Below are 16,113 nucleotides of genomic sequence, written 5' to 3' on the forward strand. Positions count from 1 at the left end.
CCTCCACCAGAAAATCCGCTCACAGCCTAACTCTCTCCATCACACCATCCCAAGTCTTTCCAGGCAGAGCCACCATCACTATTTACAATAACGGGATTGTCCTATCACAATCCACAGACAGGAAGCTGGAACTGCTAGACAACATGTTCCCCACTTTCAAAGAACACCTCTCCAATTCACGGACAAACACTCATATCTCCCCCAGTCCCACCAACCATGACCTCACAGCTACATACTCTTCAATCAGGGACACACCTACCACCCCTGACCTCCCATCCCCTACCCACAACCCCACTATCCCAATTCAGCTCCCCCTCATACACCGCTCTCTCCCCCGCCCCTTCTACCAACTCGCGGACCTCCACACATACCTTCAACGCTCCTATCACACCTACAGCGGGCATTGACACCCCGCTCGCCGCTGACAGCACAGCTCCCACCCATAACACACCTAACTTAGTCCAGCACCAGAATAACACGCACTCCGACAATTCCCCCCCTTATCACCCCCCATTCTCAGTCCTCATTACCCTCTAACCAACTTCGCAGAACATACCCCCTCTCTTAATTTAACTCCCCCTCCCCTCAACAGGACCATCTCCAATCCCACTTCCCCTCCTACTCTCAGCCCCCATTACCCTCCCTACACCCCCACCACGGCTATCAGTCTCCCAGCCTACACCTTGACCCCCCCGCCTACCACCAATGCCCTCACCCATAACACCAACCTCCTCCCTACCTCATCCACACCCCTCCCGCCCAAAACCTCTTGCCTCCCTAACTCCATCCTGCACACCAACACAACGCAGACCTGCTCGAACACCAGCCCTCTCTCCCACCTGCACACAAATTCCCTGATCAGCCATTCACCCCTGACTGCCACCCCCATCACCTACCCTACGATGGAATACATCACGGCCACCCTCACTCAGATCAAAGACATACACGCCATCAAAGAACTACTCTCCACACACCCCACCCACCTCCACCTCCACCTCCCCTCCCAACTTGTCCCCTACTCCGCCGGCGGACTCCCACCCTCATCACGCCCCACACCAGGCGTCAATCCCTGCTCATAGGCGCAGCAACTGCCCTCGTCCCCCGCATCGCCCCTGCAACCCCTCACACATCTACACCTCCCCGCCCAACTTGTCCCCCACCCCTCCGACTAACTCTCGCACTCAGCTATCCCGCAATCTGACCTCAATCCCAGCTCTTAATCGCAACAACCGCCCTCGCCGCACCCACAACTCTTCTTCTGACCTCGACACACTCACCCTTCTCCGCTCCTATGACCCAGCCCCCCAAATTCACACAACCACCCCACACCGCAACATTCCCACGATACACCCAAATCCCCTTAGACCACCCACACTAAACAGCAGATTCTCCATCCCCAATAACCTTAGAAAAGTCCCTCTCTTGCTAGAACCATCTAACACCCTCTACACACCCCGTCTCAAATGCACTCTTCTCAACTGCAGATCGGCCACGAAACATTCCGCCGCCATTGCTGACCTCCTCTTATCGCGGGACCTTGACCTAATCATCCTGACTGAAACGTGGCGAACTGAATCTTCGACACCCATAATGGACATTCTGGTTCCTCCCAACTACCACATTATCAGGATCAACAGAACAGGCCAAATAGGTGGTGGAATCGCATGCATCTACAGGAACAACCTCTGTTCAGAAAGTCAATTCCACATCCCTACCATCCCCAACATCCTGGGAATACATCTGCCTCGACATTATTAGTGAGGGCAAACCGATATGCTCTCTTCACAGCATTTACCACCCACCCAGGGACAACCTCACCTTTTCCCAACAAATCATGGATATGATCTCAACCAATTCCGGACGGCAGCTCACCCAAATATACCTTGGTGACTTCAACCTCCACTGGAATGACCGCAACGACGCGGTGGTAAATAGTCTTAAAAATTTCCTCGATGCCCTTAACCTCACCCAAATATGCAACAGCCCGACCCACGAGAAAGGTTCTACCCTCGACCTGATCATCTCCAAAGAGGACTCTATCCAACTCGAATCCATCCAACCCTGTGACTGGTCAGATCATCATATTATCACATTCTTTATCAATGAAAAAGTAAAAGTCAACCCGGCTCAACTCTCCAAGCCCAAAGTCTGGAAAAGAGACTCGAAAAAGCTCAACCCAGGCTCTTTGCCCCCTAACAGTTGCAATCTCCTACTCCCACCTACAGGCGCCACGGACGTCCAAACTCTGACTGACCACTATCTCAACGCTATGACCTCTATAATTAATGAGGCTGCACCTATGCAGCTAAAAAGAGTCACTACTAAAATCTCCAAACCATGGTACGACGGGAGTCTCAACGAGGATAGACGAGACATGCGAATGGCAGAACGGACCTGGAGATCAGCTCCCTCCGCAATGCACCTAAAAGATCTGAAGAAAAAGAGAAACGCCTACTTCAGGAAAATAAAACGCTCAAAATCGGACTCCTTCAGCCTCCAACTCGACCAAGCAAAAAACCACCCGAGAAAACTGTTTGAGCTAATCAAGTCACAATCCAAGGAGCAACCACAACCACTCAACACTGGGCGTGAGGCACCCTCCTGTGAAGACTTCGCTGCTTTCTTTTTCCAAAAAACGGACAAAATAAAAAGCGATCTCCTCATTGACGCAAGCCTCTACTCCAAACCCCAATGCCTAGCACCCACTGAACCAAAAAACAATGCTACATGGTCAACCTTCGGCACATACTCGGAAGAAGAAATTGGCAAACTGCTCAGCACCCTGAAACCATCCAATCACCTCACGGACCCCCTCCCTGCCTCCGCAGTAAAAGACTTAACCCCTTTGCTTTTTCCCTCTCTGGACTAAAATTATCAACAGCTCTCTCCAACAAGGAAGCATACCTGACTCCCTCAAAGTTGGTCAGGTCACACCTCTACTAAAGAAACCTACAGCCGACCCCTCTGATCTCAACAATTAACGTCCCATCACCAATATCCCCACTCTCGCCAAACTGCTGGAAAAATGATGCGCACAACTACAATTGACTAAACACATTGAGCAATTCGATCTCCTCAACCCTCACCAGTCAGGCTTCCGAGCAGGACACAGCACAGAAACTGCTATGACTCACATAATTGACGACGCACTTCAAATGCTAGACCAAAACGACCCCTGCCTCCTCATCCTTCTTGATCTCTCCTCAGCATTCGACACCGTTAAACATGAGAATCTACTAGAACTACTAAACACAAGAATGGGCTTATCTGGAACTGTCCTCAAGTGGTTCACTTCCTTTCTAGTCGCAGAAATTCAAGAGCAACAACCTGATGTCCTCGCCAATACCTGTAACGCTAGGCGTCCCCCAAGGATCCTCTCTATCCCCAACTTTGTTAAACCTAGTCATGGAACCTCTCACCACCTTGCTACAAGCATCTAATGTACACTTTCACATGTACGCCGATGACACCCAAATTTACCTCAAATTACAATCCCCCAATGACATCCTGCTCCTGAACTCAACGATAGATGCACCCAATCCTGGCTTGCAGATAATCACCTCAAACTCAATGCCCTGAAAACTAGAGTTCCTTCTGATCTCACCTCCAGCGAAGATATCCACCACTCAACTTTGGCTTAAACTCCTAACCGCACTCAATGTCCAACCCACCATCGTGGACTCAGCAAAATCTTTAGGCATAACACTCGACACCAATCTCAACATGCAGCAACATATCAGCAAGGCAACAAAGGGAGCGAACTTCCAGATCAATACTCTGAGGAAACTTAAACCCTTCCTCCCAGCCAAAGACTTCCAAACTGCAGTACAAGCACGATTCATCCCACGAATTGAATACGGCAGCACCGCCCTCTGCGGACTCCCCCTAACTACAACCGCACCACTAAAAGCTTCTCTAAATGCTGCAGCGAGACTCATCACTGGGTCAAAAAAGCACTCCCACATTACCCCTGACTTGAAATCCCTGAATTGGCTGCCTTTTGAAGCCAGAATACATCTGAAAATCGCCTGCATGACACACAAGGCGGTACACCTAAACTCACCCGGCTACCTCGCTCAGAAATTGACAATCTCTGGGTGATTTAGAAACACGAGAGGCACAAACAATCTGCTGCTGAAACCTCGAAGATTCCGGAAGGAAAAAACATACAAGCGCTCCTTCTCGGGAATGGCGCCTAGGATTTGGAACTCACTCCCTCCCGAAACCAGGCTTATCTCCTCCACTACACTCTTTAAAAAAGAAGTAAAAGCTATCCTCATGGCTAAATACACTTGAACTACTATCTCGAACCCTATTAACACCCTGCACCGATCTGTACTACATGTTTGACCCCTTTACTTATTTGAATGAGTTGTCTTATTACTCACATGATTGGCTTTGCAGTCACTTATTTGTACTATTTGTACTGTGTGATCTATTGATTTACTTGTGACTATGTTCCCTCATGTACCCTTCTATGTAAAGCGCTCTGATATCTGCGAAGATCTTGTTCGCGCTATATAAAACTTTTAAAATAAATAAATGACCTTTATACTGTCATGGGAGGCGCTTGCCAGTTCAGGCCATGCCAAACATTCATCTGCACTGTGGAGGTCTTCAATTCTTCAGAAAAACTTCAGTCTTGTAGTAAACATCAATATAAGCATTTTATGAAAATGCACCTTTTTGGCATATCTGATGCAATTTTGACAAAGGTGCGCTGGTTTCATGCTATCCAGGTACCCAGTGCCATGTCTCTTCCTCTAAAACGGTACAATTGTTTCACCAATTGGCAATACAATTACCACACCCTGTAAGTCCCTAACAAGTGGTAACCCTGGGAACTAGGGCACAGAAGCTAAAGAGGGTCCCAAGGGCTGCAGCATGTATTGTGCCGCACTGAGGGACCTCCTCACCACTACATGCAATATGTGTGTCTTGGTGCAGATAAAAGTGAAAACAATATGGCACACATCGCTGTGTAAATCAAGGGTGGTGGGATGCACACCATTGTACTCAGTTTTAACTGTACTCCATACTTCGAGTCCTCAATAGTTTCAACACTGTATTGGTGTGTACGCTTGCTCCTCGCTCCGCCTATTTGCACTGCAATGTAGAAAGTACACGAAGGAGCCACATTGAGGCTCCATTCAAGCAGCACAGCCACTCCATCGCGAATTAATCTAATAAATCAAATTCATGTTTAACTCCTCAATTATTCCATATTTTTCTCCTTTGTTCACATTTTCTCCTTCTCCAATTCATTTGATTCACTCTCAGATGTACCTTCACTTGCTGTTGATTGGGTAAATACTGCAAGCCATCAAGGCATTAAAAAGTCTCTCAACGGAACTGACAGTTTGTCCTCAAATGTAGTGGCACAGTGTTTCCAGTACCAGAGGAGCACACATTAATTATCCGTCACTCTGAAGTTCACTTCACAGTGAAAGTTGTTCAGACCAAAGTCAAATTCTGTGTTGAATTGGTTTAGCTTCTCTAGGCTTTTGTTCTTTGTTTCTTAGGTTGCTCAGGCTCTAGTCAAATGTGTCGAGTAGGGTTTCTTCTCATTCTGACCACATGGAAATTAACATAAATCATTCCAATGCAATTTTACTATGACTTGCGCTATTGTCTGAGGAAAAATCCCAATGTTTGAGACATGTGTGACTAGATACACCTGCTGTGCATGCTCCTGCCATCTAATGTTGGGCCCTTATTGAGTGAAAGTTGCGATGCTCTGTCCGGTTTACACGGGTTCCTTCCCTCAGTCTGCATTGTTTTGATCGTGTCGGCCTTCGCCCTTCAGACCTGCCTTCTGTCTCCTGACTACATCCTCCCCACTATGTCCTCCGTATTGGAATGGATGCCATTTTGCTAGTGTTTTCGCTTTCACGCAAAATCTCTTTGAACAAATCTCCATGCGGTATGTAATCTGTCTCCTGAGCATAACTAGGTTGCTTGCGACGCCTGCTGCTCCTTCCATTTAAAAAAATAAAAACCTCTGCGACCTTTGGGCCTGACATCTTGATGTCATGTTGCAGCAGAGACGACATCCCAGACCTTTTCAACCCGAACACATGGAGGGGTAATACCATCCACGATAATCTCCCACAGGTGAGGAGGCTTTCTCCCCGACAAGAGCTCCGGCTCCGACCTAGAGATTGAGGATCTTCCACTAGGGCAGCCAGCTGTGAGTAAAGTACTCATTCCCCCCCCCCCCCCCCCCCCCCCCCCCCCCCCCCCCCAACACCAATCCGAAGCGGAGCAGCATCTTTCAAAGGGTCGTCCACTCTGGAGCACCAAAGATAGACAACAGGGCCGCTACTGCCTTCGAGCCATGGTCTGCACTGATCACCTTCTTCAGATGCAGTGCCCAGCCCCACCTTGGCACCGAAGAAACCATTGAGACCAACTGCTTCAGCACTGCCCACTCACGCCTCTGAGCCGAGCTGCCCACTTCAAAGTCTAAATCTGCTTCTGAGCGGAGACCCTCTGTGCCAACCAGCAAGACTGGACATGGCTCAGGGACCATCGAGCCGATTATCCATAAACTTCAGGAGATCAATGCCCATCAGAAGCAATAATGATACATCCCCCACACAGGCCGGGTACGCACCCTCCCTCCGGGATCTGCTGCGCAACCATCCAAACGGGAGCTGTCCTTTGAGGAAGCCTTAGACATTCTACCTTCACCCAAGTATGGTAAGAAAGTGGACAAGTTTACAAGCCCTTTACGTGTTACTCTTCCACTGCCACCTCATCTTGCTCCATGGCACTCACCCCCGTTACCTATACACCTCGGGGGTCGCCACATTCAGACTTGGGGATGGGGTTAAAGGGATACCATGTACTCTCCTCTGCAGGGGGATCCCTGCGACGCCTATGATGCTGACCCTCAAAAGGAAACTGATCCTGAACTGTACCCTGCCTGTCCCTTACCTCTGGACGACTCAGAACTTCCAATAAATTCATGGTGGAACAGTCTTTCCACAAGGTGTATCTCCACACAACCTTTAGAGAAGGACTTCCTTTTCATGGTCTTGTCCTCCACCCACTTCTCTGCTTAGTGCCTCATCCTACTTAAAAGCATGCACCATCACACCCCGACATCTTTCACAACCCTGTTGCCCCAGAGCCATTACATCTATGGAGGACAAAAAATACAAAATATACCCTACTTGCCCTCTGTGCATTCGTGGCCAGTTTCCACCAGACTCTAGTGGTTACTACCACACGTAAGAGGGCTAACTCTAGGCCTACTGCTTATGCCCCTCTACCAGATAAAGAGAGTAAATAAATAGATGCTGCCGGTATGAGGGTAGCTTTGCAATTGGCCAGCCATGGGTGGATTGGCAATTCCATTGGGCTACTCTTGAAGTCTGACCGTGCCCATTTGAATGAAATGGAGGAGCTCCTCCAACATCTCCCAGAGGCGTACAGGAAAAGGGGTTATGAGATTTTCTGAGGGAGAGCAGACCTCCATCCGCTACACACTAGATGCCAAGGAAGAGGTGTGGTGCCGCGGCCAGGGCGACTGACTCCGGAATCTGGGGATCACAGTTCGATCCCTGGCACCGGCGGCAGATTAGACCAGCACCATGTGACTCTGGGCAATAGCTTGCTTAATCTGCCCGACGGCCCCCAGCGCCTAGAGACCCTTACGGGTGATTGTGCACTTTACAAATGTGGATTATATTATTATGGACACTGCTGCAAGCGGCGTTAACTCCAATGTCCTTCTGCGCAGGCATGCCTGGCTCCGTTATATCCGGGTTTAAGCCAGAAGTCCAGCTAAACTTGCTCAAACTGCTTCTTCATGGCCCACATCTGTTCGGGCCGCAGGTTGACAGGGTGTTGGAAAGAAATTAAAGGATACGGAGATATCCAAAGTGATGGGCATCCTTCAAACATCTACCCCTCGCAGCTCCTTTCACCACACTCCCTACCACCATACCCCCTCCCACAAGGCCGCCACCTTGTACCAACAGCCACACGTCCACCAGTCCTCTCCCAAAGGCTACTTTAGAGGGTCCTACAGAGGCAACAACTTAAAAGGCAGGGGTAAAGGTGGCTCCTCTAAAGGAGCTGGCACCACCACTAAGCCCTGACTTGCCTTCTCTCCCCTCCCTCCCAAATCATACACCACCTGTCAGGGGGGCATCTACAGAGGTTCTTTCCCACTTGGCAAACCATCAGATCCGACCAGTGCATGTTTGATATTATCCAACATGGTTATTGTCTGGACCGCACTTCCACGCCTCCCACCATTTCACTTCACAAAGTTCAAGATCAAGAATTTATATAGCGCACTACTCACCCAGAGGGTCTCAAGGCGCTTGGGGAGGGGGTTCATTATTTGTCGAATAGCCAGGTTTTAAGTTCTTTTCTGAAGGAGATGTGGTTCTGTGTAAGGCGGAGGTGAGTGGGGAGTGAGTTCCAGGTCTTGGCCGCCAAGTAGGAGAAGGATCTACCTCCCATGGTGGATCTTTGGATACGCGGAACTGCGGCGAGGCCTTGATTGGAGGATCTCAGTTGGCGGGTGGGTGTGTAGAAGGATAGTCGAGTGTTGAGGCATTCGGGACCTAGTTTGTAGAGGGCCTTGTGTGCATGGGTGAGGAGACGGAATGTTATTCTCTTGTTGACGGGAAGCCAGTGGAGGTCTTTCAGGTGGCAGGTAATGTAATCTTGGCGAGGGATGTCCAAAATGAGTCTCGCTGATGCGTTTTGGATGCGTTGGAGTTTTTTCTGTAATTTGGCTGTAATTCCGGCGTAGAGGGTGTTTCCGTAGTCTAGTCGACTCGTAACCAGTGCGTGGGTGACAGTCTTTCTTGTCTCGGCGGGGATCCAGTGGAAGATTTTTTTGAGCATACGAAGTACATTGTAGCAAGAGGATGAGACGGCGTTGGCTTGATTGGTCATCGAGAGTGAAGAGTCTAGGATGAAGCTGAGGTTACGTGCGTGGTCCGTGGGTATGGGTGCTGAGCCCAGATCCGAAGGCCACCATGAGTCGTCCCAGGCAGAGGGGGTTAATCCTAGGATGAGCACTTCCGTTTTGTCTGAGTTAAGTTTAAGGCGGCTGTCTTTCATCCAAACGGCTACTTCTTTCATGCCTTCGTGAAGATTGGTTTTGGCGGTGTTGGGGTCTTTGGTGAGGGAGAGGATCAGCTGGGTGTCGTCTGCGTAGGAGATGATGTTGAGGTTGTGTTGACGCGCGATGGAAGCGAGTGGACTCATGTAAACGTTGAAAAGGGTGGGACTGAGTGATGATCCTTGTGGTACTCCGCAGATAACTTCGGTGGCCTCTGATTTGAACGGGGGAAGTCTGACTCTGAGTTCTCCCAGCTAGGAACGAGATGATCCAGTCCAAGGCTTTTCCTTTTATGCCAATGTTGCTGAGGCGTTGTATGAGTGTGCTGTGACAAACCGTGTCGAAGGCGGCGGAGAGGTCGAGTAGAATGACGGCCACTGTTTTTCCGTTGTCCAGTAGTGTTCGGATGTCGTCTATTGCTGCGATGAGGGCGGTTTCAGTGCTGTTTGGCTCGAAAGCCGGACTGTGAGGGGTCGAGGGAGTTGTTGGATTCGAGGAAGGCAGCGAGTTGGCTATTGACGGCTTTCTCAATGACTTTGGCCGGGAATGGGAGGAGGGATATGGGGCGGTAGTTTTTAAGTTCGGAGGGGTCTGCTGTGGGTTTCTTCAGGAGGGCGCTGACTTCGGCATGTTTCCAGCTTTCTGGGAAGGTGGCAGAGATGAAGGAGCAGTTGATGACATCACGGAGATGGGGTGCGATGATGGAGTCTGCTTTGTTGAAGATGTGGTGGGGACAGGGGTCGGTTGGCGAGCCATAGTGGATGGAGTTCATTAGGCGGATGGTGTCTTCGGTGGTGATTGGGTTCCAGGCGCTGAGGTTGTTAGAGGGCGGTTTAGGTTCTGAGGGGGGTGGAGAGGATTGTTTGTTGAAACTGTTTTCGAAGCTGTTGTGTATGTCAGCAATTTTGTTGTAGAAGAAGGAGGATAACGAGTCGCAGAGGTCTTGGGAGGGAGTGATGTCGTTTGAGGCTGCGGTGGGGTTGGTGAATTCTTTGACTGCTGAATAGTTCCTTGCTGTTATGGGCGTTGTTGTCGAATCTTGAGTGCTGATTTCTTGGTGGCTCGGATCAGCTGGTGGTGTGTGCGGGTGGCTGTCTTGAAGGTGGTCATGTTGTCGGTGGTTGGGTTTTTTCTCCATGTTTTCTCGAGAGTGCGGCATAGCTTTTTGGGTTTCTTAAGGTCATCGTCGAACCAGGGGGCCTTTTTACTGTCTTGTTTGGTGTGATGGTTTTTCAAGGGTGCTAATTTGTCAGCGCTGTGAGTGATCCATTGTTGGATTTGATGGCAGCTTGGTTTGGGTCCGATGAGAGGGCGGGTGGGTTTTGGTTGAGCGATGTGAGGAGTTGGTCGGTGGTGATTTTGTTCCATTTTCTTCGGGGGATAGGTTGTGGGGGGTTGTGGGTCGAGGTGGTTTTGTAGCTGAAGTGAACACAACTGTGGTCCGTCCAGTGGAGAGCTGTGGTGCGATCGAAGGAGATGTGTTTGCTGGAGGTGAAGATTGGGTCGAGCGTATGTCCGGCTACATGGGTGGGGGTGTCAACAAGTTTTTTGAGTCCGAGATTGGCCAGGTTGTCAAGAAGGGTGGTGGTGTTGCTGTCGTTTTTCTTGTCCAGGTGGAAGTTGAGGTCTCCTAATAGAATGTAGTTCTCGGAGGCGAGGGCATGTGGATTGATGAAGTCGGTTATGTCTTCGCTGAATTGTTTACGGGTTCCTGGAGGCCTGTAGATGAGGGTGCCTCTGAGTGTGGTTCTAGGGTCGGTGTGGATCTGGAAGTGGAGGTGTTCGGCGGTTGTAATGTTATCGTCGGAGATGGTCGTGATTTTGATGGTGTTCTTATGGACGATGGCGATGCCTCCTCCTGTTTGGTTGGTGCGGTCTTTTCGGATGATCTTGTAATTGTCCGGGATGGCTATGGCGATATCGGGTGTTGATGATGCGTTCATCCATGTTTCAGTAAGGAAGGCGACAGGTGTTCAGCAGGATGCACTTCAGGTGGTTAGAGTCGGAGCTGTGTTTGGGGTTAGTGGATGTGGTATGTGTCTTGATGCTGGTAAATTTGCAGGAGTGGCAGCCGAAGGGTCCATGGGTATGACCTGGGGCAGCTACGCAGCATAGAGGTGTGCGTCCGGGGTTAAGGGCTAGGAGGGTGGCGGCGTCATACGTAATGCGGGAGGAGCGGGTTTTGCGAGGACCAGGGGGTCTTGCGCTGGGCGCGGTCCAGGCGCGGACGGGCGTAGACGGGCTTACCTTTGGCGCGCATGGGGCGCGACCGCTGCGCGAAAATGCATCTGTCATATGCGGATAGGGGAGGGGCGAGGGAGGGTCAGCTGGGAGGTGGGTGCGAGGTGAAGGGGAGGGTCTGCAGGGCAAAACAACAACAAAATGGCCGTAGCAGTCACAGAAACGAGACTGCAGAGAGGCTGGGCTACAATCAAGCAGCTTCTGCAATTAATCTGTAAAGCACTGCAAATCTCAATTCTGAAAAGCGCTACAAATATTAATTCAAATCACACACTTATGGCTACGAGCAACACGGCGAGCGCAGCTAATATAAATAAAAATGCAAATTGGCAGGGCTAGTCGCACAATAGTGCGAATGTGCACGGCAGTCAGCAAAGCTATACTTATCAAATGAGCAGCCTAGCGATATCAGGAGTCAATCAGGGAGCCAACCGATGCCAGGATCAGAGCAGGGAGCCTGGGGAGCGACCGCTACTGAGAGCGTCAGGATGGTCACAGCGCTGCCGAGGGCGGGAGCAGGGCTGTGTGCTCAGTGGGAGTGTGGTAAATATTTTACCGTATACAAGTTTGCCAGATAATTTCGGACAATTAAAGAAATAGCTCAATCAAATGAGAGGCAGAGTCCGTGGTGTCTGAGTCATAAGGGCTTTAATCATAAATGATGACTCGAGCCATGGAAATCTATTCCATCAATACAAGGGTTCGGGTATGCAATGATGGCAGGAAAGATGTCAACGATTTATTCACAGTACATGACATATATAGGAAAATGACACAGTAGCATTGAATACAGTAGGCGTGACAAGTGAAATGTATATGATAAGAACACATGTGCGTAACAAAGAGGCGTGAACAGGGGTGTGCACAGAGGCGTGTACTAGAAACGTCACAGAAAAGTGTCACAAGTGGGTGGATGCTTAGAGAATTCTTGCAGAGTCAGCTGAAACCTGTGACCTGAATGCGCGCGCAGCTAACATGACGTGTAATTGACGTACATCTAGAGGAAGTTAAGGGTCTGACTTTTAGCACTAGTAGAGGAGACAGAAGTCTGGCATGTCAGATCGACCTGTCCATATAACATATCTGATATCTAATATTTGGAGGATGTTTAATCTAGAGTAAAAGGTCTCTTGGGCAGAGGCTACTCTATACTGAATGTTAGTGCGTGTATAGGTGTCTGCGTGTCTACGTGCGGGGGCCATGGGCCTACTTTGGCAACGGAAACTGTAAATTACTTGCACGGAGACAAGAAGACTTGCTCTTTGCTCTGCAGCCGGGGATATGTTTACCTAAATCACTAGACAGGAATGTGTTTTCGAGGAGCTGAGCTGGCTACGCTGATAACTTGAAGGTAAAATACTGTTTTTGGCAGGCAGGCCAGGCCGAGCCGGGTACCGCTCGCTTGGCAGGAAGTAAGGCAGAGGTCAGGGATGCATCTCCATGCTGCAGCTTTCAGAGGCAGAGACAGACGTGGCTTGAAGGCAGACATCAGGGCCTAGCTCGGCAGAGCCAGGAAAAACGTGAAAGTGCACCATGTAAAGACGGTGGCACGGCATACTTAGGAACTGAATAATCAATCCATTCATGGTGGATCTGATAGAGGACATGTTAACGTTGGACGCAAATGTATTTGCGTCTTCAAATTCGGTCGTGGAGGGAAATTACATGTACTTGAAACTCGTACATGGAGCCGTTGGGGTACACGTTAGGGGACACAATTGATCATAAAAATTTCAATTACCTCAGGAGGGAAGGTCAGCTGGGAGGCGGGTGCGAGGTGAAGGGGAGGGTCTGCAGGGCAAAACAACAACAAAATGGCCGTAGCAGTCACAGAAACGAGTCTATGCTGGTAAGAGGTACAACTGCTCCTTCTCAAAGGGACCATAGAACCCGTCCTCTACCATCAGCAGGACACAAGTGTATAAGCTCTGTATTTGCTCATTCCCAAAAAAGACTGTTCTCTTAGACCTATTCTGGCCCCTAAACAAATACATACTTTCAGAGACCTTCCATGTGGATAGTCTTCAGGATGTCATCCCACTGCTACAACAAGGTGACTTAATGGGTGCTGTCGAACTGATGGATGATTAGTTACACTTACTATTCCACACGGCACGTCGCTGGTATTTCAGGTTTGTAGGCGGTGGAAAGCATTGCCAGTTCAAGTTGCTGCTCTTCGGGTTCACTATTGAACCCAAGTTGTTCAAGAAGTGCCTTGCGGTGATGGCTGCTCATCTGCGCAGACAGGGCGTTCATGCGTTTCCCCTATCTGGACTACTGGCTCATCCAGAGTGCCACCCAATCAAAACTGTCGCAAACACACTCTGCTCACAATAAACTTTCTTCACCAACAAGAGTTTTCCGTCGACGCTACAAAGTTACACCTCTAACGCCTTCAGCTATGGACCTATCTGGAGGGCAATCCTCAACTCAGGCCACCAAGAAACGGTCAGGACAGTTCTGTCATGATGGCCTCCTGTATTGCCATAGTATGCCATGCCATGTTTACACGTGTCCATTGCAGAAGTGCTTGGGGCATCAATGGCCTTGACCGCCGGAGGTTCATTGGGGTGATCAAGTGTTGATCATCTGCCCCACTTGTTGCTCTCTGCAATGTTGGAACACCAACAACCTGTTGCAGGGGCTGTCTTTTCTCGAACCAGGTCTGCAGACTACCATTATAACATATACCTCCCTTATGGGATAGGGTGCGCACATTCAGGATCTCACTGTCCAAGGCCAGTGGGAAACCAGACAACAGGATCTCCACATCAGTTACCTGGAACTCCTATCTGTTCACCTTGCATTGAAGGTTTTCCTTCACCACTTGATTGATGTGCAAATCAATAATCATCAAGATGGACAACATGACAGCCATGTATTATGTTCAAAAGCAAGGGAGTACCAGACTCAGTTGCGGAACGGGCTCTCCATACCTTAGATGTTAAATGAGCCCTCATGAACTATATTGACAGAACTAATCTCTGTAGGAAGAAGCAACACATCCCTCAAAGAGAAGGCCATATCTAAATCAGGCATTGCAAAATAGATTATAAAATGAATCCATGCTATGTTAATGCTAAAAGGACTTTACCCATTTCTCTAAGAGCCCACTCCACTTGGAAACAGGAGACTCTATGGCCTTCTTGGGGAACATCCCTGAGCTGACAGCTTTAAAGTAACTACCTGGTCCACATCACATACTTTTACAAATCAGTATAGCGTTGATGCGCTAGCTCACCAACAAGCCAATGTTGGCTAGATAGTTTTCCGCACACGTTTTCAATCTACTGCAACTTCCTCGGGCTAGCCAGTGCTTTTCTGGGAGGACTGCTTTACAGTCTATGCACAGCATGTGTATGTACAGCCACACATGCCTCTAACTGAAAATGTTACTTACCCATTAAGCATCTGTTCGTGGCATATAGTGCTGTGGATTAACATGCACCCACCCTCTTCCCTGGACGCCTGTGGCTGTTGCTGTCATCTTTCTATCTCATTTTCTTTGTTCTTTGCATGGATATCTCTATACAACACTTCGCACCTGCGAACAATGGAGTTGATGGCCATGCATATTACCAGCAAGAAGAGAAGGCACAGTACCTTGTGACTCAGGATTTCGTCGAATAAAAACAACTTTGACACATCCAGGCCCAACATTATAATGGCTGGATCATGTGAATCTACAGCACTACATGCCACGAACATATTCCTATTGGGTAGGTAACGTTTTCCTACTCTTTCAGTGTCTACAATTCACGAGGTAGAATGGTCAATTATATTCCCCTGTGTTAAACTTAGTGAACAGGGATTTGGGGTTATTGTCCCACATGGTTAGTTAAAACCTAACCGCATGTGCATCTTCATGGTCCTGGAAGGCTGGGGGACAACAGGTTCAACCAATTTCAATCAATCCTATGTAATTACCTGTGTGCATCTATCCTCTCTGCTGTCAGAGTGTATGGATAGGCAATCCCAACTCTACAGTTAGCTAGAAGTTAAAGGCAGTCATCTGCTGTGAAACTGTGATATGGTACTGTGCACATCCAGCTTTCTCACATGCATCTCAGATAGGGCAACATGGCAACATGGACGACTCCTAGTTTGTCTCCAGAAATCCAGTTACATTACCACCTGCTGCTCAGTTGGACCAAAATAATTTGAAATCTGATCTGTAGTTTTTCTTAGCATTTTTCTTTTTTTGTATAGTTAAAGGGCACTGTGACATTATCAAGCAAGTTGAAATTTTGGGAGGTGTAAATCAAGAGTAAGATTCACAATTCAGACTTTTGGATCAAATTATGAAGATTGCAAGTTGACAAGATAGTGTAAAATCCTGTTGACAAAAAACAAACAAGATGCCCCCACCCTGCATATGCACCATGCATAATGTTTAATCTTAGGGCACTGTGGGGGAAAAACGTTGTCCAAGCATCGTATCCAGGAAAGCTTGTCTAGATATAAATTGCTGCGATTATTCAGTCTACGTGGGATCCACCAAGTGACCTGACTGGTAGGCACCAAACTCAAGATGTGTCAAGAGTTGAAGCTGCAAGTAAAAGGCTTTGACTACCACCACCATCTGGGGTGCCAACTATAGCTCTTCATGGGAAAACTAAAGTATCTTACAAACTAGGTCAATGATGGTAAGGGGCCTAAGATGTCATCCCAAAAATCCAATGTCAGATTGGTTTCATTGTAGCAAATCAGAAACTCTGTCTTGTTGAAGTTATGTTACAGAAAATTAAAATTATTGCATCCATTCTTGAATTGGAGTATAATGT

The sequence above is a fragment of the Lissotriton vulgaris genome, chromosome 10 (assembly GCF_964263255.1).
Source record: "Lissotriton vulgaris chromosome 10, aLisVul1.2, whole genome shotgun sequence".
In the NCBI taxonomy this organism is placed as follows: Eukaryota; Metazoa; Chordata; class Amphibia; order Caudata; family Salamandridae; genus Lissotriton; species Lissotriton vulgaris.